This window comes from Pongo abelii, chromosome 17 (assembly GCF_028885655.2).
Source record: "Pongo abelii isolate AG06213 chromosome 17, NHGRI_mPonAbe1-v2.0_pri, whole genome shotgun sequence".
NCBI lineage: Eukaryota > Metazoa > Chordata > Mammalia > Primates > Hominidae > Pongo > Pongo abelii.
Window position 1 is genome coordinate 32,814,481 of NC_072002.2, and position 23,979 is coordinate 32,838,459.

The following is a 23,979-nucleotide window of genomic DNA, read 5'->3' on the forward strand; positions in this document are numbered from 1 at the left end:
TAATTATTGATACTCTTCGAAATGATCTCAAGTGCCAATGTAGCCATGAAATCCTTTCTAATATTTACAAATGAGTATACATTTCCACTTCTGCTGTTCTGAACTGATGCTCACCTTACTGTGCCTTTTATTGTGAACATTCATTTCCTGGTGTGTAGGTGCTTATAAGCCAGGATTAATGTACCAGCCATTTGCATCTCTTTCTGAACCTGAGATTTAAAGAATTGGAAGAAAGCCAATGTGTGGGGATGTGTGTACGTGCCCACATGTGGGAGTGCTGAGGCAGGGATGGATCATTTCGTTAATTTCTTTCAACAGCACCCAAACAAATTATTAGATATTTGCCTTGTGAATTTTGCCTTAGGAATGTTGTTCCTTTCAACGAGAGAAATTGAAACCAGAAAATACCAGGTCAAATAGGAATAAGGAAAGTTACTGTCACTTAGATGTAATTAAAATCTAGCCTAACAGTGAGAGGAGGTTCCAGCTGGGCTTCCTGGGTTGAGTAGGGGCTCAGAAAGCTGTGAAACTCACTCCTTTCCTGCATCAGGACTTACTTTGGTCCTGGATGAATAATATTAAAGATATGTGCTTAAAATATTCCTAACATCAAAATTTGTGCATGTGTTTTCTTCCCCCAAGAAAGCTGTAAACAGTGAAACTTTTGCTGTAAGCTGCCTTGTGTCCTCACTCCCTCTCTCCCTTGCCTCTCCCCTGAAACTAAAAGGAATGTTAAAAGCCCATTTTTCTGTGATCAGCAGACCTTATCTATGTCCCAATTCCAATTCCTTGTAAACACAATTTGTAAAGTCCTGTGAGATCCTGTCTCCTTTGCCATGCTGCTGCAAGGTCATAAAGCAGATAAAACTTAAGTTACAATGCCGGTTTTCCTCAAGATCTAAGACATGTTAATTGTCGTTGTTTCTTGCTCTGGTAACATCTTCCCATGGCACGTATTTCCCACCTTAAAGAGTTTAAAAGGTGATCAAAAAATCTAACACTGGCTACCCGCTCGGGACCCCTTCCACGCTGTGGAAGCTTCGTACTATCACTCTGCTCAATAAAGCCCACAGCTTTTTTCTCTTGGTCCGATCTGTGTCTCTCTGTCACCGCAGGCTGCCGCCACACCAAATCTTTGGCATGGCTAAGGCAAGAAACTTTGGCGTTACAGTTTTGGCGAGCCAGCCAGGAAGATCTCTAGGAAAGGCGTCTAGATCGTCAAGTGGTGAGTACGATCGGACCTCTTTCCTTTGCTATTGTGTCCTGTCCTTTCTTAGAATTCGGAGGCTAAACCGGGCATCTGTCGGCCACTTAAACGCGATTAGCGCGGCCGCTGGACTAAAGACACGGGTGTCAGGCTGTCTGGAAAAGGGCTCTCTTAACAACCCCTGACCCTCCGGGGCTGGGAATGTTGGTTAGTCTGGATCCAGTTCATACTCTTTCACTTTCTGTGGCAGTCCCGAAGTACACCCGGGAGTTATCAGCGGACGTTCTAGTCTCCCTTCCCAGATTTCCTGGTTGAGATCAAGGCCCTGCCAGAGGCTCCCCCTGCAAGGGTTACTGAGCGTGAGACTGCTACATCGTCTGACCCCTGCCTCCTGGGTCCTAATGTCTGCCGGCTAGACTTCTTTCCTCATCTCGCAAGCAAGGTTATTCCCACTAGGCAGGATCAAGATTCCCTATTTAGAAGTCTTAAATTCTCGGGGTGGTGCCCAGAAGATCCCTGTTCATGGTGCCCTCCGGGGTTTAGGCAGGTGTCCCCGTTTGATGGCTATTTTGAAGGGCCAGTTCCCCACCATAGTGTATGGTCCTCCATATCAGGACAATTTAAAGACAGGTCTGTAATTTTCATGTGGATAGTAGAAGCTATAAGGCATTTCCTCCATTGCTCCCCAGAGAGACTTTCCTCTTCCTTGGGGCCTCTCAAGTACAATCTGTGGTGCATGGGTACAGCTCTTAGAGCCGTTGAATTGCTATTTCAACCATTCAATAGTTGGTATTGGAAGGAAGAAAATACAGTCAGTTAGGACACAGGATACTGGTACTGCCTTAAAAGAGGGGCTTACTCCTATGATAGCAAGTGGGGACAGAAGGCTAGAGTACAGCAGCTGTTCTCTCGGCCCTGGCCTACAGGTCATCCACCACCCCCTTAAAGCTTACTAAGCCTCTTGTCGCTAATTCAGAGATTCCTCCTTGAAGGATAGTTTTATGGCCAGGCCCATGTAAATTGGGCCTTAGCATGCAAGCATCAGTGGTGCTCCCGACCCAGGCCTTGCCACCCTGGAACAGGTGGGACACGTTGGCAGAAGGACCACAATAAATCCAACAGTCCTTGTGCTCCATTTAGTGGTCAATGGGCACACAGCAGGGGCAATCCCGCCGGTAAGCATGGTTAAATACGGTAGATGGAGGGCTCAGGAAAAATGGCCATGAGCTTTGAGCACAATTGGACCTGACCCCTGGGGGACGCCCTAAGGGAAGACAAGTCCCAGGACTAACCAGGGGTGCAGGCATCCCTGTGTTTAAAATTCCAGATGGGCATCACACCTTCAAAACCGGACACTCCCTTAAGATGTATCCTGAATATCTGGGACAAATTTGACCCTGAAACCTTAAAAAAGAAGCGGCTGATTTTCTTCTGTACCACTGCCTGGCCACAGTATTCCTTACAAAATGGAGAAACTTGGACCTCCGAGGGAAGTATTAATTATAACACCCTTCTACAACTAGATCTTTTCTGTAAACAGGAAGGTAAATGTAGTGAAGTCCCTTATGTACAGGCTTTCTTTGCCTTCGTGACAATACTGCCCTGGGCCAAGCCTGTAAGCTTTGCCCAAATGACAGAGGCCCACAGTTGCCTCTGTACTCAGGGCCTCCTCCCTCAGCCCCACTCTCCTCTCCCACTGACTCTCCTCCATCCAGCCCCACTGAAGTGTTAAAGGCATACTGGAAAGAGAACGTAAACTCCTGAGCCAGGCACCCAAACTATGTCCATTACAAGCAGTAGGAGGAGAATTTGGGCCTATTCACATGCATGCCCCCTTCCCACTCTCAGATTTAAAACAAATAAAGGCAGATTTAGGAAAATTCTCCGATAATCCTGATAACCATATAGATGTCCTGCAAGCACTGGGGCAGTCCTTTGATCTAACATGGAGAGATATCATGTTGCTTCTCGATCAGACCTTAAGTCCTACTGAAAAAGAAGCAGCTTTAGTAGGAGCCCAGCAATTTAAGGATCTATGATACCTTAGCCAGGTAAATGATCGAATGAACCTGGAGGAGAGGGAAAAATTCCCCACAGGGCAACAGGCAGTCCCCAGTGTAGACCCTAATTAGGATACTGACTCAGATCATGGAGATTGGAGCCACAGGCATTTGGTAACTTGCATTTTAGAAGGGTTGAGGAAGACTAAGAAAAAGCCTATGAACTACTCAATGCTATCCACAATTACACGGGGAAAAGAGGAAAACCCCTCCGCTTTTCTAGAAAGGCTAAGGGAGGCCCTAAGAAAGCACACCTCCCTAACTCCAGATTCCGTAGAAGGCCAACTTATTTTAAAGGATAAATTTATCACCCAATCAATGGCTGACATTAGGAGAAAACTCCAAAAGTCTGCTTTAGGCCCAGAACAAAATTTGGAGACATTATTAAACCTAGCAACCTCAGTGTTCTATAACAGGGACCAAGAGGAACAGGCCGAAAGGGAAAAGCAAGATAAGAGAAAGGCTGCAGCCTTAGTCATGGCCCTCAGGCAGGCAGACGTTGGTGGCTCAGAGGGAACCAAGAGAGGAGAAGGCCAATTGCCTAGTAGGGCTTGTTATCAGTGCGGTTTGCAAGGATACTTTAAAAAAAATTGTCCAACAAAAAACAAACCACCCCCTCCCCCATGTCCAATATGCCAAGGCAATCACTGGAAGGCACACTGCCCCAGAGGACAAAGGCCCTCTGGACCAGAAGCACCCAACCGGATGATTCAGCAACAGGACTGAGGGTGTCTGGGGAAAGCACCAGCTCATGCCGTCACCTTCACAGAGCCCCGGGTAAGTTTGACTGTTGAAGGCCAGGAAGTGGACTTCCTCCTGGACACTGGTGCGGACTTCTCAGCTTTAATCTCCTGCCCCAGATGACTGTCCTCAAAGTCCGTTACTATCTGAGGAAACTTAGGACAGCCTGTAACCAGGTATTTCTCTCGCCTCCTCAGCTGCAATTGGGAGACTTTGTTCTTTTCACATGCCTTTCTTGTTATGCCCAAAAGTCCCGCACCCTTATTATGGAGGGACATATTAGCCAAAGCTGGGGCCATTATCTACATGAATATGGGGAAAAAATTACTCAGTTGTTGTCCCCTACTTGAAGAAGAAATCAACTTTGAGGTCTGGGCCTTAGAAGAACAGGGCAAAGAATGCCCATCCAGTCCAAATCAAGCTAAAAGACCCCACTACTTTTCCTTATCAAAGGCAATATCCCTTAAGGCCTAAAGCTCTCAAAGGATTACAGGATACTGTTAAAAATTTTAAAGCTCAAGGTTTAGTAAAAAAATGTAGCAGTCCTTGCAACACCCTAATCCTACGAATACAAAAACCCAATAGTCAGTGGAGACTAGTGCAAGACCTCAGAATCATCAATGAGGCAGTAATTCCTTTATATCCTGCTGTACCCGACCCCTATACTCTGCTCTGTCAGACACCAGAGGAAGCAGAATGGTTTACTGTTCTAGACCTCAAAGATGCCTTCTTCTGCATTCCCCTGCACTCTGACTCCCAGTTCCTTTTTGCCTTTGAGTATCCTACAGACCCCACGTCCCAGCTTACGTGGATGGTCTTGCCCCAAGGGTTTAGAGATAGCCCTCATCTGTTTAATCAGGCATTGGCTCAAGACCTGGGCCAGTTCTCAAGTCCAGGCACTCTAGTCCTCCGACACGTGGACGATATACTTCTGGCTACCAGTTCAAAGGCCTCATGTCAGCAGGCTACTCTAGTCCTCTTGAACTTTCTAGCTAACCTGGGGTACAAAGTGTCTAGGACAAAAGCCCAGCTCTGTCTACAGGTTAAATATCTAGGCCTAGTCCTAGCCAAAGAAGCTAGGGCCCTTAGCAAAGAGCATATTCAGCCTATACTGGCCTATCCTCGCCCTAAGACATTGAGACAGTTGCGGGGGTTCCTTGGCTTTTGCTGACTGTGGATTCCTAGATACAGTGAAGTGGCCAGGCCATTCTATATCCTGATAAAAGAGACTCAAAAGACAAACACTCATCTAGTGGAATAGGAACCAGAGGCAGAAACAGCCTTCAAAACTTTAAAGCAGGCCCTAGTACAAGCTCCAGCTCTGAGCCTCCCCACAGGACAAAATTTCTCTTTATATGTCACCGAGACAGCAGGAATAGCTCTTGGAGTTCTTACTCAGACCCATAGGACAGCCCCACAACCAGTGGCATACCTAAGCAAAAAAACTGATGTAGTAGCCAAGGGCTGGTCTCACTGTTTACGGGTAGTTGCGGCGGTGGCCGTGTTAGAGTCAGAGGCTATTAAAATAGTACAAGGAAAGGATTTCACTGTCTAGACTACTTTTGATATAAGCGGCATATTAAATGCTAAAGGAACTTTGTGGCTCTCAGATAACCGCCTACTCAAATACCAGGCGCTACTCCTTGAGGGACCAGTATTTCAAATGCGCACGTGTGCGGTCCTCAGCCCTGCCACTTTTCTCCCAGAGGATGAGGAACCAATTGAACATGACTGCCAACAAATTATAGCTCAGACTTATGCCGCCCGAGAAGATCCCTTAGAAGTCCCCTTAGCTAACCCTGACCTTAACCTCTACTCCGAGGGAAGTTCATTTGTAGAAAATGGGGTATGAAAGGCAGGCTATGCCATAGATAGTGATGCATTAGTACTTGAAAGTAAGCCTCTTCCCCCAGGGACCAGTGCTCAGTTAGCAGAACTAGTGGCACTTACCTGAGCCTTAGAGCTGGGAGAAAAAAAAAAAAATGTGTACACAGATAGCAAGTATGCTTATCTAGTCTTACATGCACATGCGGCAATACGAAAAGAAAGAGTATTCCTAACCTCTGGAGGAACACCCATTAAGTACCACAGAGAAATCATGGAGTTATTGCACACAGTGCAAAAACCTAAAAAGGTGGCAGTCTTACACTGCCAAGGCCATCAAAAAGGTGAAGGAGAGGAAGCAAAAAAAAAACAAAAAACCGCCAAGCAGACGCTGAGGCCAAACTTGCTGCCAGGCAGGACTTTCCTCCAGAAATGTCCATAAAAGGACTCCTGGTATGGAGCAACGTAGTTTTCTCCCCTCAGGGTGGCTAACAACAGAGGAAAAAAGGGTGCTCATACCTGAAGCCAGCCAGTGGAAAATACTTAAAACCCTCCACCAAACTTTTCATATAGGTATTAAAAGTACCCATAAGATGGCCACATCCCAATTTACAGGGCCACACCTCCTCAAAACCATCCAGCAAGTAGTCAAAGCCTGTAAAGTGTGCCCAAAAAATAACCCCTTAGCCCACCGTAAAGCCCCTCCAAAAGGACAAAGAACAGAACATTATTCTAGAGAGGACTGGCAGTTAGATTTTACCCATATGCCAAAGTCAAGAGGATTTCACTACTTATTGGTCTGTGTTAATACCTTTACAAATTGGGTGAAAGCCTAACCTTGTAAAACAAGAAAGGCCCAAGAGGTGGATAAAGTCTTAGTTCATAAAATAATTCCTAGATTAGGACTTCCCCAAAGCTTACAGAGCGACAATGGACCAGCTTTTAAAGCTACAATAACTCAAGAAATTTCCGAGGCACTAGGAATACAATATCACCTTCACTGTGCCTGGAGGTCACAATCCTCAAAAAAAGTCAAAAAGGCTAATGAAACACTTAAGAGACATTTGAAATGTCTCTCACAAATGACCTCCTGCTCGATCAGGAAACGGCCAATTTAGTCAAAGATATAACTTCTCTGGCAAAATATCAACAAAATCTTAAAACTTTACCTGAAAGGTGTGACAGGAAAAAAGGATTAGAGTTGTTTCAACCAGATCTAGTATTGGTCAAGTCTCTCCCCTCTACCTCTCCATCTATAGATCCCTTATGAGAGGAACCATACTCGGTAATCCTCTCTACCCCCATTGCAGTTAAAGTGGTAAGCGTGTAATCCTGGATTCACTAAACCTGAGTCAAACCTTGGACACCTCCTGAGGAACTTACAGATCATCAACTCAGGAGTCACAAGGTCAGCCAGACCAGCCTCAATACACCTGTCAGCCACTAGAGGGCCTGCGTTTCCTACTTCGGAAAAAAAAACCTCCGACCAGAAAAACTCCCGCAGTTAATCCTAGAGAGGAACTTCCTCCTACCTAAAAGAGGATAAGTAAAAAACCTACATGACCTTTGACATCTCTCCTTGCTCTCTCTAATAGAATCCTTCTACTGTTTCATTACATTATTAAGCAGTATACTAACTATACTCTTTGCAGTAGGATTATATACTATAGCTCTGGCCAGGACAAAAATCCTAATCACATCAACCTTTCTTCTATCATCCTTCCTTCTAACAGCAATTTACTCCTTTTTCCTTCCTCTTTCCTATGACCGTTCCACCTACAACATGTCATGACTCCTCTTAGGTTTCCGGCCACCCTCTTCGTACTTATGTCCATTTCTCCAACTACAACACCCACCCCCGACCCTGCCCCGTGCCAGTGTGACGCCCCTGAAAGAGTCAACTAGCATTCTCTCAAAAACTCTTGAAGATTAGGTAGCCCCTTCCGAGCACCCACATCTTTTGCTGCATATACTTACATTAAAAAAAGAATGTTATAAAACTGCTTCTCTCTGTTCTAACAATGGCCATACATATCACCCAAAAAAAAAAATCTGAGGTGACTGCCCTGAGAAATGGGGGGCCAACGCTTGTTGTACATATTATACCCATATAGGTATGTCTGACAGAGGAGGTGTCCAAGATGAGGCTAAAGAACAGCATATCCAACAAGTAATTAAAAACTTAGTCCAGCTCTCCAGTACTCCCAGTCCATACAAAAAATTAGATCTTTCCAGGCTACAAGAAACCCTTAACTCTCATTCTCATCTCTAGAGCCTGTTTAACACCACTCTTAAAAGAATACAAAAAGCCTCTCCTAGTAATCCAACCAACTGTTGGATGTGTCTCCCCTTGCGTTTTCAACCACATGTCCTAGTCCCTATCCCCGGACAGTAGAACTTATCCATCCCAGTCCTAAACACCACCAAATTAATCAGTCCCATAGTCACCAATTTGCCAGCCACACAGCCTCAAATCTCACATGCATAAACTTCAGCATGGCTCTCAATAAAAACACCTCCCAATGTCAGTCCTGGATATCAATAACCTCAGGTTTCACCTGTCTAACTTCAGGCATTTTTTTTCATCTGTGATAACTCAGCCTATCAATGTCTAAACGGCACTCCAAAAGAACTATGCTTTCTCTCCTTTCTAGCACCTCCTATGTCCATATATACTGAACAAGAGTTACAAAGTCTCCTTATACCCCAATCTCACCACACGCAAACCCTTAATGTCCCTTTTATTGTAGGAGCTGAAATACTGGGCGGGTTTGGGACTGGAATTAGAGGCATAACCTCCTCCACCCAATTCTATTATAAATTATCACGAAAATTAAGTGATGACATAAAACGAGTTGCCGACTCCCTAATGACCCTACAAAGCCAGCTTAATTCTCTAGCTGCAGCAGTCCTTCAAAACCGGAGAGCCCTAGACTTATTAACAGCTGAAAGAGGAGAAACCTGCCTCTTCTTAAGAGAAGAATGTTGCTATTTTGTCAACCAGTCCGGAATCGTTACTAAAAAGGTCAAAGAAATAAAAAAACAAAAAGTAAAAAAGAGGAGCTTGAACACTCAGGGCCCTGGAATACGTTTAACTAATGGATGCCTTGGTTCCTCCCCTTTCTAGGCCCTGCAACAGCCATCCTACTATTACTTGCGTTCGGGCCTTGCATTTTTAACCTCCTTGTCAAATTTTTTTCCTCCAGGATGGAGGCCATCAAGCTACAAATGGTTTTACAAATGAAACCTCAAATGAGCTCAACTCATGGCTTCTGTTGAGGACCCCTGGATCGACCCGCGGGTCCCTCACTAGCCTAAAAATTTCCCCTCTGGAGGAGACCATAACTGCAGGGCCTCTTCTTCGCCCCTAATCAGCAAAAAGTAGCCAGAACGACCGCCGCCTAGTTCCCAACAGCAGTTGGGGTGTCCAGTCTAGATGGGAGACTGAGAGGAGGCTCCAGCTGGGCTTCCTGGGTTGAATAGGGGCTCTGATAGCTGTGAAACTCACTCCTTTCCTGCATCAGGACTTACTTTGGTCCTGGATGAATGATATTAAAGATATGTGCTTAAAATATTCCTAACATCAGAATTTGTGCATGTGTTTTCTTCCCCCAAGACAGCTATAAACAGTGAAACTTTTGCTGTAAGCTTCCCTGTGTCCTCGCTCCCTCTCTCCCTTCCTCCTCCCCTGAAACTAAAAGAAATGTTAAAAGCCCATTTTTCTGTGATCAGCAGACCTTATCCATGTCCCAATTCCAATTCCTTGTAAACACAATTTGTAAAGTCCTGTGAGATCCTGTCTCCTTTGCCATGCTGCTGCAAGGTCATAAAGCAGATAAAACTTAAGTTACAATGCCGGTTTTCCTCAAGATCTAAGACATGTTAATTGTCTTTGTTTCTTGCTCTGGTAACATCTTCCCATGGCACATATTTCCCGCCTTAAAGAGTTTAAAAGGTGATCAAAAAATCTAACACTGGCTACCCGCTCGGGACCCCTTCCACACTGTGGAAGCTTCGTACTGTCACTCTGCTCAATAAAGCCCGCAGCTTTTTTCTCTTGGTCCGATCCGTGTCTCTCTGTCACTGCAGGCTGCCATCACACCAAATCTTTGGCGTGGCTAAAGCAGGAAACTTTGGCGTTACAAGGGCACATAGCACCCAACCCAGCCTGGCCAAGCAATTGGACTTGATTTTCAGATTATCTTACAATTGGTAACAAATAGGAGTTCTGCAAAGAGAGAAAGCTTTGTCAAGTTGGTGTCTCAATCCTATTTTGAATGAATAGGCACAGGATGGACTCATTACATTAGCACTGTGTAGAGTAGCAAGCTTCCTGCTCACCTACAGAGAATACATAATGCTGCCTTCCTCTTTGGCTTGTAATTTTACTCAGGGACACACACACACACACACACACACACACACACACACACACACTCCCACACACTGACCTTTCTTTTACCTACTTGTCTCAGAAACCCCTTCTTCAGGAAAAAGTTTTTTCTGACTTTTGAAAATGTAGCCTAAGTAAGGGATGAGCAAGGCTTAGGCTTCTGCCTAAATGGTGGGTGTGGAGAGAAGTGGATGGATATAGAAGGCTTTCCCCTCTCCAGCTGTAGTTTCCAGCCGCCATCTTAGTTTAGGCCCTCATTTGTTTCTCACCCAGATTATTGCAGCAGCTTTTCATTCGTCTCATGTCTGATGCCTCCCTTTCAAACCAACCTACACATGGCTACCAGAGAGATATTTCTAAAATTCAAGCCTGAACATAACACTCTGCTTTTGAAGTGGTCCAATAACGTTCCGCTACTTTCAAAATAAAGCTCGCAATAAGTTTAGCATGGAAGCTTTTCTATTATCCAGCCCCTAGTTCTGGCTCGTGCATCATCTTTAGATATATTGAACCTCTAGCAGTGCTGGGATAGGGTCATGCCTTATGATGCTCTATGGCTTCCCACATGTTCTTCCCTCTGCTCAGAATGACTTCTGCTACCTGTTTTCCTAATTAATGTGTACTCTACCATCACATCTCTGCTCAATATCACCTCCCTTGAAAGGAATCCTGGTGCTCCTAATCTGATTTACATACCTCTTGCTACTCAAGCAAGAGCTGAGATAATTACCTGACCCATCTGCCTATCCCAATTCATTGTGAAATTCTTGAAGTCAGGGAGTGTCTTGTTCCAATTTTGTATTGAATGAATTGTTAAGGTTCAATCATCAATGGAGATGTAGTTGATACTTATCAACTACAATATGTTAAATACAATTAAAATTTTATTATTCAGCATTAATTGATTATATGAAATAGATCTTTTAGTTTTTCAAATGTAGAGCTTTGTTGTAAATAATTTACAGTTATTTTAAAAGTGTTAGCTGCTGTCTGGCTTGGTGATTCCCTGATTGCTCAATCCATTGTCCCTTTGTTGTAGACATTGCTCCTTTGTTGACTGAGGCATTTTCCAGCCATCTGTTGGCAAAAATGTTGGGCATCTTGGAAACAGGAACTAATGCTATAAAAACAAAAGATAAATGACCACAATGAGAAATCACCGTATTTGCCTCCTATGCTGCTGTAAAATTAGTACAACCTGGGGAACTAAAGTGTTGCAAGTGAATCTTAAGCTTCATGAGCAACTGATAATTTAGTAAAGGCTGTTTTCAAAAGAAAACACTTTGACAATAGAAAGTTTCTGTTGTCATTTAGGGTTATAGCCATTACAGGTAATTCTAAATATTCTCTACTGTTCATTTTTAATTAAGTAATTTGCACAAATTTGGAGAAACATCTGACTAGCCTGATTAGATTCTTAGGATTACCAGTAGGGTTGTGAGAAGATGATTTCTGAATTGTGACTTTTGTTTTTAGTAAAAAAAAAAAAAAAAAAAAGTGAGATCCCTGCTTATAGTTATTTTAACCAGTGTTGCAATGAGTGGCATGTAAATGATTTATTTTAAATAATTGATGGAAGAGCCAAGGAAATAAAAAAGGGTGGACCATTGGGGCAGTATAAACTGAAAATAGTGAAACTTTGATATACTAGAATCCCTCCATTTTGCCAGATAAATACACTTACTGAATTTTCATGTAAAATAAGTAAGAAATATTTTAATTTTAATTTCAAAATAAATGTTGTAATGAATTTAATAGCAATCTTAATAAATTTCTTCTGTTTGTGTAAAAAATAACTCCTGTCAATATGTACAAAAATGTACATGTTATCTTCTCCCATGAAAAAATAGAAAATATACTAATAACATTTTTCAAAGGCCCTATTAAGAGAAAAAGAGAAATAACATAACATTAATAATGTTTTGTTGAAATAGAATAAGGTAATTCTTTTAAAGAACAAGTGTGGTTTTACTTGGGGAAATAAGAAATTACTGATGTCTTATTGAACCAATGGAATTTGAATAACGTTAATACTGCATTATTCAAGAGATCAGTGTATCAGACATCAGTTCACAATTCTAGGTGGATCACATTTGGCTAACCATTGATAAATGTCTCAAAATTAAAATTGTGACAAAATAATAACTTTTTAAAACTACACCATTTCATCTCTTTTGTTCATAGTTTTGCAACTTGATTAATGAAAAAATCATTTGCTTGGCATTCAAATTAAAGCTTTAAATATACATATTTGTGGAATATATATATATATATCTCACATTAAAAAACAAGACATCAAACTATTACATAGTTATAGTCTATATTGATAGCAAATTGTGGTCTGTAATTAAACCACAGGAAAAAAATGGAGAAATTTGATGTTTTAAGATGAGACATAAAATGATATTTTGAATTCAGACAATGAGCATTCTTATCAAAGAGGATTTTTTGTTCAACACTTCTTATAAATGTTGTCCTAATTTTTTTGTTCACTTGGATAATTAAATGCAATTGATATCTTTAGTTAAATACTGAATATATTATAAAAATAATATTCAAGATGTTCTGAGTCATTTACAGAAAATGTTGTACCCTGTAAAACCAATAATTAATGGCAAGTTAAAATCAAGGAAAGCAGCTACTAATAACTTTACCATCAATATAAGATGATATAAGTTATAATGCATGATGAGTCAGATCATGTTTTATTAAAAATGAATAGTCTTTACACGTGAATAGTTTAGAGATGGCGAGTAGTCAACCTGCTCTTTTCAAGACTCTCGCTTATGACTGTTCTTAGACATCACAAATTGATCATAGCACTGTTTCTATGGAACCTGAACTGAGCCTCATATTTCTTTCCACAACTCAAGGCATCATTACCAATCAACTGGATGTGACATTTGAGATGAAATTTCTTTACCATCCCAGAGACAGACAATTCTTTTTCTCAGAAAAGGGAACTGAAAGAGAGATTATGTGACTTGGCTCAAATCACATCACAGCTCTGTGACTACATCCCAGATTGGTATCTGTCAGTCTACTGAGTTCTTTATATTCCCCAGTTTATTATTATTATTATTTACTGTATTTGATTCTCTGGGGGTTTAGTATAGATTCTGCATATAGTATCCACTCAACAAATATTTTTAAATGACAGGCTCAATACGAAGCATAAGTTTCTCATTTCATTATAAAGTAAATGAAGCACATTAACTATTATGGAATTCATTAGATGGTATTTCTCTTACACACTTTTGGCTGAGTGCAGATTCTGAGACACTGGTGCTTAAGGGAAAAAGGAGCACCTGAGTGACAGAAAGAGTGCTTACCTTTTACTTTTAGAGAAAGTGAAGCTCTGTAAATTTAGAGAGTTTTTCTGTGAAGTCAAGAATATACAAAATGGGAAGTCAAGATCATAAAATTTTAATTCATTTATTCAACTGTGGGGTTATGAAAAAAAGTAGGTAATAGCTTCTGTTGAATAGAAATATAATAGAAGTTAAGAAAACAGCTTGGATAAAAGGTATTAAGTTATAATGTAGATCTATATTTGCTGAATGGATAAAGTATTGATGAGGGCATACAAAGTAGGTTAGAATTAAAGCTGGGGTAGGGTTAGTTTGGGAAATTTGTGTTTTGGAGTAGAATTTTAGCTCTAAAGTGATTGTCTTCTCAAAGAGCCAACAACTTACATTAAATGTTTTTTGTTTTGTTTTGTTTTTTTTTTTTGAGATGGAGTCTCACTCTGTCGCCCAGGCTGGAGTGCAGTGGCACAATCTCAGCTCACTGCAACCTCCGCCTCCCAGGTTCAAGCGATTCCCCTGCCTCAGCCTCCTGAGTAGCTGGGATTACAGGCGCCTGCCACCACACCCGGCTAATTTTTTGTATTTTTAGTAGAGATGGAGTTTCACCGTATTAACCACAATCGTCTCAATCTCCTGACCTCATGATCTGCCTGCCTCAGCCTCCCAAAGTGCTGGGAATACAGGCGTGAGCCATGCGCCCAGCCATTAAATGTTAATTGCAGCTCGCACTGATGCATTTTAATGTCTGATAAGCCAGTTGTTCTCTTGCCTTGTTGCCCTGGCTAGAACCTTCAGTACAATGTTGAATAGCATTGGTAAGCCTGGATATCCTTGTCTTGTTTCTGATATTGGAGGAAAAGCATCCAATCTTGCACCATTGAGTGTGATAAGTTAGCTGTGGGTTTTTGTACATGCCATTTTGATAAACCTTAACCTGTTGATTGAGGAAGTTCTCATCTATTAGTAGTTCGTTGAATGTTCTTGTCATGAAATGATGTTGGATTTCGTCAAGTGCTTTGTCTTCATCTATTAACATGATCATGTAATTTTTGTTTTTTATTCTATAGATACGAAGTTTTTTCAGATATTAAACCAGCTTTGCATTCTCGTGATAAATCCCATTTGGTTATGATATATAATTCTTTTGATATGTTGCTAGATTTTGTTTGCTAATATTTTGTTGTAAGATTTTGTATCCATATTTATAGTTTTCTTTTTTGTGTGATGTTTTAGTCTGGTTTTGGTATGAGAGCAAAGCTGGCCTCATTAGATGAACTAAGATGTGTTTTCTCCTCTACCATTTTATTGGCAATGTTTGATAAGAATTGGTATTAATTCTTCTTTAAGTGTTTGATAGAATACAGCAGTGAAGCCATCTCGGCCTAGGCTTTCCTTAGTGTGTAGTTTTTTGTGCTATTAATTCAATCTATTCACTTGTTAGGTCTATTCAGATTGTGTATTTCTTCTTGAGTCTGTTTCACTAGTTTGTGTGCTTCTAGGGATTTTGTCATTTAATCTAATTTATTGGAATACAATTTTTAATAGTATTCTTCTATACTCTTTTATTTCTGTAGGGTCATTAGGAATGTCCCCTCTTTCATCTATGATTCTAGTAATTTGCTTCTTCTCCTTTGTATTGTGGTCAATATATTAATAGCTAATGGCTTGTCAGTTTTATTGATCTTGTCAAAGAGCCAACTTTTGGTTTCATTAATTTTTCCATATTATTTTTCTATTCTCTATTTCATTATTTTAACTATAAACATTATTATTTACTTTATTTTGCTTGCTTTGGACTTAGTTTGCTCTTCTTTTTCCAGTAACTTAAGGTGAAAGTTTATGTGATTTGATATCGTCTTTCTTAATATAGGCATTTACAGCTATATATTTTTCTCTAAGCATTGCTTTAGCTGCATCCCATAAATTTTGATATGTTGTATCTTCATTTTGATTAATCTCAAAATATTTTTGACTTTCCATTTTATTTCTTTTTCAACCCATTGATTATTTAGGCACATGTTGTTTCATTTTCACATATTTGTGAGTTTCTCAAAATTTTTCCTGTTATTGATTTCTAATTTCATTCCATGGTGGTCATAATACACTTTGTATTATTTTTGTTGTTTTAAATTTACTGCAGTTGGTTTTATGGCTGAACATGTGCTCTATCCTGAAGAATGTTTTATGTATACTTGGGAAGAATATATATTCTGTTGTGGTTGGATGGAATGTTCTATAAATATCCTTTAGGTCTAGTGGGTTATAGTGTTATTCAAGCCTTCTATTTAATTGTTACTCTTTTGTCTAGTTGTTCTATTCATTATTCAAAGTGGGATATTAAAGTCTGCAGCTATTATTGTTGTTCATTTTTCTCTCTGTTTCTGTTAGTCTTTGTTTCATGTATTTTGGTATTCTACTATTATGTGCATATAGTTATAATTGTTATATCTACCTGATTGTCCCTTTTATGTTTATAAATTGTTCCTTTTATTTCTAGCTTTTTTGTTTTAAGGCATATTTTGTATGATAGTAATATAGCACTCCAGTGTTCTTTTGATTGTAGTTTGCATGATATAACCATTTCTATCCTTTTACTTTCAATTTATTAATACCTTTAAGTCTAAAGTGTGTCTCTAGTAGATAGCATATAGTTGAATTATGTTATTGTGCAGTCTAACAGTCTTTCCCTTTTGAATGGATTCTGTAATCCATTCACATTTAATGTTTTCATTGATATAGTTGTATTCATGTCTGTCATGAGTAAGAGGTGCTTGGTAGGTATCCTCTGAAGAAAAGGTAAAGGAAGAGAGAAGTGTAAGTGATGTGGACCTCTGCCTTTATCTCATGCAAGTGACTTACATGTATATCTAGCATATGGTGAACTCTCGAGTACTTAGGATTATTAAAGGGGAGGGGAGAGGTCAACAGAACCAGGCACCAGCCACTTAGTGCAGTTATTCTAAGCCCAGTACTTACTGCATGAAATTAAGTAAGTCACTGTTGTTTTTGAGCCATAACTTCTTTATTTGTAAAGTAGATGTAGTATTACGTACTTTGCAGGGTTGCTGTGAAAATTAAGTGCCCTGTTGTGTGCAATGGCACCTGGAACCGGGCCTAGCTTGTTGTATGTGCTCTCCACCCTTCTCCCTTTAGTACTCCCCTTCGTGGGGGGATTTGAGACTATAGCATTGAATAGACATTTAAAAACTTTTGTAAGTGATCCAGTACCAATTTTAACGCATATAGCAACTCTCAGTAACCATGCGTATTACACTCTTGTGTATCTTTATAAAAGATAAATTCTACCATATGTCACTTCGAATAAATAGTGTGTAAGCCAAAGGGCCTGTCCGAAGAAAACCAGTGAGGATGTAGAACCTTGTTTAAATAAAACAAGATTCTAGATGACTAGAAGTAGTGAAAACTAAACTAATAGTTCCAAAGTTCATGATAAATGAATTAGGAAAGTAATCAAAAAGGCTTAGCAAAGCAATGCAGTCATTTTTCATCTTAATGAATCTCTTAAAGAGTAAATAAAAGGAGGAAGATGAAAGTAATTATTGACTGTGTACCTAGTTGTTGGAGCTGCTGGTATCTCCAAGGAATACAATTCATAAAGCTGAGGCTTTAGGTGAATATATATATATATCATGTAGCTGCCTCAGAGCTGGGGAATGATATATCACGTTTACATAATGGGCATAGAAATACTTAGTTTAATGAACATGTTATGTAGAACTCCATCTGTCTGTCAAGACTGCTGAATTTATGGAGTGAGTTTCTTGGGTGTTAGGAGCGCTAGAGAGAACATGGCAGTAAGTGTCAGATGCTTGAGTTAGCTCTCATTTTAGCAATCCTTGCTGGATAGAGAAGACTTTAAATTTCCCTGCCTGCCATTGAACAGCAAAAGAGTCAGAGGAGACAAATGAAGAAGAAAACATTTTTGGCAAGTGTTCTATGAAAGGAAGAGGAATGATCCACAATATTATTATTGCTATGAGAAATGTAACAAATGTTCTTTCTGACTATTGGGTCAGAGGGTGGGTTTGCTGGTGCAGATTTTATTTGAGTCAACCCAATAGAATACTATTAGAGCTGGGAAATTCCTGTTCATTTTAATGATGAATAAAGAATATGCGGATTAGCTGGGTCATTTGGACTGACACAACAATTAAGTCATCTTGTCCAATAAGTTGTATAATAACTCTGATTATATAATGATCACATTACTTTATATAGTGGGTGGGGATAAGAGCAGGAGGAGACCACACAATACTTAGGGGCTGGTTTCAGTAAAGTTCTGGATAAAAGGTAATGTGTCGGCCAGGCGCAGAGGCTCACGGCTGTAATCCTAGCACTTTGAGAGGCCAAGGCGGGCAGATCATGAGGTCAGGAGATCGAGATCATCCTGGCTAAAACGGTGAAACCCCGTCTCTACTACACACACACACATACACAAAAATTAGCCTGGCGTGGTGGCAGGCGCCTGTAGTCCCAGCTACTCGGGAGGCTGAGGCAGGAGAATGGCCTCAACTCGGGAGGCGGAGCTTGCAGTGAGCCAAGATCACGCCACTGCACTCCAGCCTGGGAGACAGCGAGACTCCATCTCAAAACAAACAAATGAACAAACAAAAAGGTAATGTGTCCAGGATGAAGCAAGACACCAGTCAGCAGTTGAAAGTTCCAGAACAGAGAGAAGATCAGTTGAAGCAGGTTGCTGGGGCCCCAGTCAAACAGAATTCTAGTTCCAGTCCACTTTTTAGTGTGGGCATATCCTGGTGTGTTGAGGATATTGGAGTCCTGACTGTAGCTGTTTTAGGAGCTCAAGTTGCAGACACTTGACTAATTTATCTCCTCACCTCCTGGAGAAGGCAAGGTGCTAAATATCCAACAGATTTGGTTAGAATTGACACAAAGATTGAATGTAACTACTTTTTTCCAGCTGAAGCTCTTTAGGGCCTGATACTGAGCAGGGCTGAGCAAGGCTGAGATTGACATATTCTGTGTAAGGGTGGTAGAAATGACAAATGTGTGGCCCAAGGCTGCCTTTCGGTTTGCAGATACAACTGATATTTACAGAGCCTCTTGTTGTCTGCCATTTAGGTTATGTCTAGACAGAAAAATAAGCCCGAAGAACAGTCAGTCCAAAACTTCAGACATTTTCATAGCGGAATTGAATCAACTGTAATCAAATAGATATGTTATGTTTAAACCAATCCTAAAATGACCTTCCTCTAAAAATAAAGAACCGTTCTGAAAAAGGTCAATTCTGTTGTACTGTGTGGTCAAGGTCTAAAATATTTGCCTCTTAAAATCTTTGTTCTAAAAGAATAATGTTACAGGGATGGTCACTAGGAAAACCTGCCTCTTCCTGTTGCTTCCTTGAGTCAGAACTATTATACTGTGGTAACATGGAGCCCATGACAGCAAAAGCTCGCCCCCTGATTTCTAGGAAAGCTTCTAGACCACATCCTCTTTAGCCTCCAGTCTATGGTGAAAGCTACACCTAGTTTGTTAATCACCAGGAAAACCATGTTCTTTCTTTAGAATCTCTAAAGCTATGACAATGGAAAAAGTGTGAACTACGTTTAATTTTGTTTGCTGATCTTTAATAAATGAGTTAATCAATATGTGTAATCTTTTCCCAGCTTTGCCAAACGTTCAGAAAATTTGAACAGTTAATATTGCTTTACTGGAGGAGATTTATATGAAACAATTCTATTTTTTCCCCCAAATTAAAATTATGATGGCATATTAAAGGGATATATACTACACATTGTGGGTGTCTAAACTCTAGGGACTACAATTTTGTCCAAGATTGAATTTCTATTTATACATAGTTTGCTATTATATTCTGTGACAGTGGGTAAATCTTTAAGATAAGGGACAGAAGGAGGAAAGAGAGAATATGATTATAGTTTATATGCTGTAACAACATATTTCTTTTTTTATTATTATTATACTTTAAGTTTTAGGGTACATGTGCACAATGTGCAGGTTAGTTACATATGTATACACGTGCCATGCTGGTGTGCTGCACCCATTAACTCGTCATTTAGCATTAGGTATATCTCCTAATGCTATCCCTCCTCCCTCCCCCCACCCGACAACAGTCCCCAGAGTGTGACGTTCCCCTTCCTGTGTCCATGTGTTCTCATTGTTCAATTCCCATCTATGAGTGAGAACATGCGGTGTTTGGTTTTTTGTCCTTGCGATAGTTTACTGAGAATGATGATTTCCAATTTCATCCATGTCCCTACAAAGGACATGAACTCATCATTTTTTATGGCTGCATAGTATTCCATGGTGTATATGTGCCACATTTTCTTAATCCAGTCTATTGTTGTTGGACATTTGGGTTGGTTCCAAGTCTTTGCTATTGTGAATAGTGCTGCAATAAACACACGTGTGCATGTGTCTTTATAGCAGCATGATTTATAATCCTTTGGGTATATACCCAGTAATGGGATGGCTGGGTCAAATGGTATTTCTAGTTCTAGATCCCTGAGGAATCGCCACAATGACTTCCACAAGGGTTGAACTAGTTTACAGTCCCACCAACAGTGTAAAAGTGTTCCTGTTTCTCCACATCCTCTCCAGCACCTGTTGTTTCCTGACTTTTTAATGATTGCCATTCTAACTGTTGTGAGATGGTATCTCATTGTGGTTTTGATTTGCATTTCTCTGATGGCCAGTGATGATGAGCATTTTTTCATGTGTCTTTTGGCTGCATAAATGTCTTCTTTTGAGAAGTGTCTGTTCATATCCTTCGCCCACTTTTTGATGGGGTTGTTTGTTTTTTTCTTGTAAATTTGTTTGAGTTCATTGTAGATGCTGGATATTAGCCCTTTGTCAGATGAGTAGGTTGCAAAAATTTTCTCCCAATTTGTAGGTTGCCTGTTCACTCTGATGGTAGTTTCTTTTGCTGTGCAGAAGCTCTTTAGTTTAATTAGATCCCATTTGTCAATTTTGGCTTTCGTTGCCATTGCTTTGGTGTTTTAGACATGAAGTCCTTTCCCATGCCTATGTCCTGAATGGTAATGCCTAGGTTTTCTTCTAGGGTTTTTATGGTTTTAGGTCTAACATTTAAGGCTTTAATCCATCTTGAATTAATTTTTGTATAAGGTGTAAGGAAGGGATCCAGTTTCAGCTTTCTCCATATGGCTAGCCAGTTTTCCCAGCACCATTTATTAAATAGGGAATCCCTTCCCCATTGCTTGCTTTTCTCAGGTTTGTCAAAGATCATATAGTTGTAGATATGCGGCGTTATTTCTGAGGGCTCTGTTCTGTTCCATTGATCTATATCTCTGTTTTGGTACCAGTACCATGCTGTTTTGGTTACTGTAGCCTTGTAGTATAGTTTGAAGTCAGGTAGTGTGATGCCTCCAGCTTTGTTCTTTTGGCTTAGGATTGACTTGGCAATGTGGGCTCTTTTTTGGTTCCATATGAACTTTAAAGTAGTTTTTTCCAATTCTGTGAAGAAAGTCATTGGTAGCTTGATGGGGATGGCATTGAATCTATAAATTACCTTGGGCAATATGGCCATTTTCACGATATTGATTCTTCCTACCCGTGAGCATGGAATGTTCTTCCATTTGTTTGTATCCTCTTTTATTTCCTTGAGCAGTGGTTTGTAGTTCTCCTTGAAGAGGTCCTTCACATCTCTTGTAAGTTGGATTCCTAAGTATTTTATTCTCTTTGAAGCAATTGTGAATGGGAGTTCACTCGTGATTTGGCTCTCTGTTTGTCTGTTATTGGTGTATAAGAATGCTTTTGATTTTTGTACATTGATTTTGTATCCTGAGACTTTGCTGAAGTTGCTTATCAGCTTAAGGAGATTTTGGGCTGAGACAATGGGGTTTTCTAGATATACAATCATGTCATCTGCAAACAGGGACAATTTGACTTCCTCTTTTCCTAATTGAATACCCTTTATTTCCTTCTCCTGCCTAATTTCCCTGGCCAGAACTTCCAACACTATGTTGAATAGGAGTGGTGAGAGAGGGCATCTTGTGCCAGTTTTGATCTTTGTTGGTTTAAAGTCTGTTTTATCAGAGACTAGGATTGCAACCCCTGCCTTTTTTTGTTTTCCGTTTGCTTGGTAGATCTTCCTCCATCCTTTTATTTTGAGCGCATATATGTCTCTGCACGTGAGATTGGTTTCCTGAATACAGCACACTGATGAGTCTTGACTCTTTATCCGATTAGCCAGTCTGTGTCTTTTTATTGGAGCATTTAGTCCATTTACATTTAAAGTTAAAATTTTTATGTGTGAATTTGATCCTGTCATTATGATGTTAGCTGGTTATTTTGCTTGTTAGTTGATGCAGTTTCTTCCTAGTCTCGATGGTCTTTACATTTTGGCATGATTTTGCAGCGGCTGGTACCAGTTGTCCCTTTCCATGTTTAGTGCTTCCTTCAGGAGCTCTTTTAGGGCAGGCCTGGTGGTGACAAAATCTCTCAGTATTTGCTTGTCTGTAAAGGATTTTATTTCTCCTTCAAAAGTTTGGCTGGATATGAAATTCCGGGTTGAAAATTCTTTTCTTTAACAATGTTGAATATTGGCCCCCACTCTCTTCTGGCTTGTAGAGTTTCTGCCGAGAGATCTGCTGTTAGTCTGATGGGCTTCCCTTTGTGGGTAACCCGAGCTTTCTCTCTGGCTGCCCTTAACATTTTTTCCTTCATTTCAACTTTGGTGAATCTGACAATTATGTGTCTTGGAGTTGCTCTTCTCGAGGAGTATCTTTGTGGCGTTCTCTGTATTTCCTGAATCTGAATGTTGGCCTGCCTTGCTAGATTGGGGAAGTTCTCCTGGATAATATACTGCAGAGTGTTTTCCAACTTGGTTCCATTCTCCCTGTCACTTTCAGGTATACCAATCAGACACAGATTTGGTCTTTTCACATAGTCCCATATTTCTTGGAGGCTTTGTTCGTTTCTTTTTATTCCTTTTTCTCTAAACTTCCCTTCTCGCTTCATTTCATTCATTTCATCTTCCATCGCTGATACCCTTTCTTCCAGTTGATCGCATCGGCTCCTGAGGCTTCTGCATTCTTCATGTAGTTCTCGAGCCTTGGCTTTCAGCTCCATCAGCTCCTTTAAGCACTTCTCTGTATTGGTTATTCTAGTTATACATTCTTCTAAATTTTTTTCAAAGTTTTCAACTTCTTTGCCTTTGGTTTGAATATCCTCCTGTAGCTCGGAGTAGTTTGATCGTCTGAAGCCTTCTTCTCTCAACTCGTCAAAGTCATTCTGCATACAGCTTTGTTCCGTTGCTGGTGAGGAACTGCATTCCTTTGGAGAAGGAGAGGTGCTCTGCTTTTTAGAGTTTCCAGTTTTTCTGCTCTGTTTTTTCCCCATCTTTGTGGTTTTATCTACTTTTGGTCTTTGATGATGGTGATGTACAGATGGGTTTTTGGTGTGGATGTCCTTTCTGTTTGTTAGTTTTCCTTCTAACAGACAGGGCCTTCAGCTGCAGATCTGTTGGAGTTTGCTAGAGGTCCACTCCAGACCCTGTTTGCCTGGGTATCAGCAGCGGTGTCTGCAGAACCGCGGATTTTCATGATCCGCGAATGCTGCTGTCTGATCGTTCCTCTGGAAGTTTTGTCTCAGAGGAGTACCCGGCCGTGTGAGGTGTCAGTCTGCCCCTGCTGGGGGGTGCCTCCCAGTTAGGCTGCTTGGGGGTCAGGGGTCAGGGACCCACGTGAGGAGGCAGTCTGCCCGTTCTCAGATCTCCAGCTGTGTGCTGGGAGAACCACTGCTCTCTTCAAAGCTGTCAGACAGGGACATTTAAGTCTGCAGAGGTTACTGCTGTCTTTTTGTTTGTCTGTGCCCTGCCCCCAGAGGTGGAGCCTACAGAGGCAGGCAGGCCTCCTTGAGCTGTGGTGGGCTGCACCCAGTTCGAGCTTCCTAGCTGCTTTGTTTACCTAAGCGAGCCTGGGGAATGGCAGGCGCCCCTCCCCCAGCCTCACTGCTGCCTTGCAGTTTGATCTCAGACTGCTGTGCTAGCAATCAGCGAGACTCTGTGGGCGTAGGACCTTCTGAGCCAGGTGCGGGATATAATCTCCTGGTGCGCTGTTTCCTAAGCCTGTCGGAAAAGTGCAGTATTCGGGTGGGAGTGGCCCGATTTTCCAGGTGCCGTCTGTCACCCCTTTCCTTGACCAGGAAAGGGAACTCCCTGACCCCTTGCACTTCCCGAGTGAGGCAATGCCTCGCCCTTCTTCGGCTGGCGCATGGTGCGCTGCACCCACTGTCCTGCGCCCACTCTCTGGCACTCCCTAGTGAGATGAACATGGTACCTCAGATGGAAATGCAGAAATCACCCGTCTTCTGCGTTGCTCATGCTGGGAGCTGTAGACGGGAGCTCTTCCTATTCGGCCATCTTGGCTCCTCCAGATATTTCTTATTGTTAAGTAAATTAGACAGATATTTAAAATTATTAGTGTT

The 23,979-nt window shown here is 41.0% G+C and overlaps 1 long non-coding RNA gene and 1 pseudogene across 1 annotated transcript in view; both read left to right on the top strand.

Moving 5' to 3' along the window:
- The first annotated feature begins 2,534 nt into the window (after positions 1-2,534).
- On the top strand, positions 2,535-3,993 carry LOC134760277 (endogenous retrovirus group K member 5 Gag polyprotein-like; annotated as a pseudogene).
- Positions 3,994-18,294: 14,301 nt separating this feature from the next.
- Positions 18,295-23,979, top strand: part of LOC129051514 (uncharacterized) — a 277,712-nt gene continuing 272,027 nt past the window's right edge. Inside the window, exon 1 of the long non-coding RNA XR_010137657.1 lies at positions 18,295-18,409. This is a non-coding gene — a long non-coding RNA (uncharacterized LOC129051514). The remainder of the gene's footprint in view (positions 18,410-23,979) is intronic.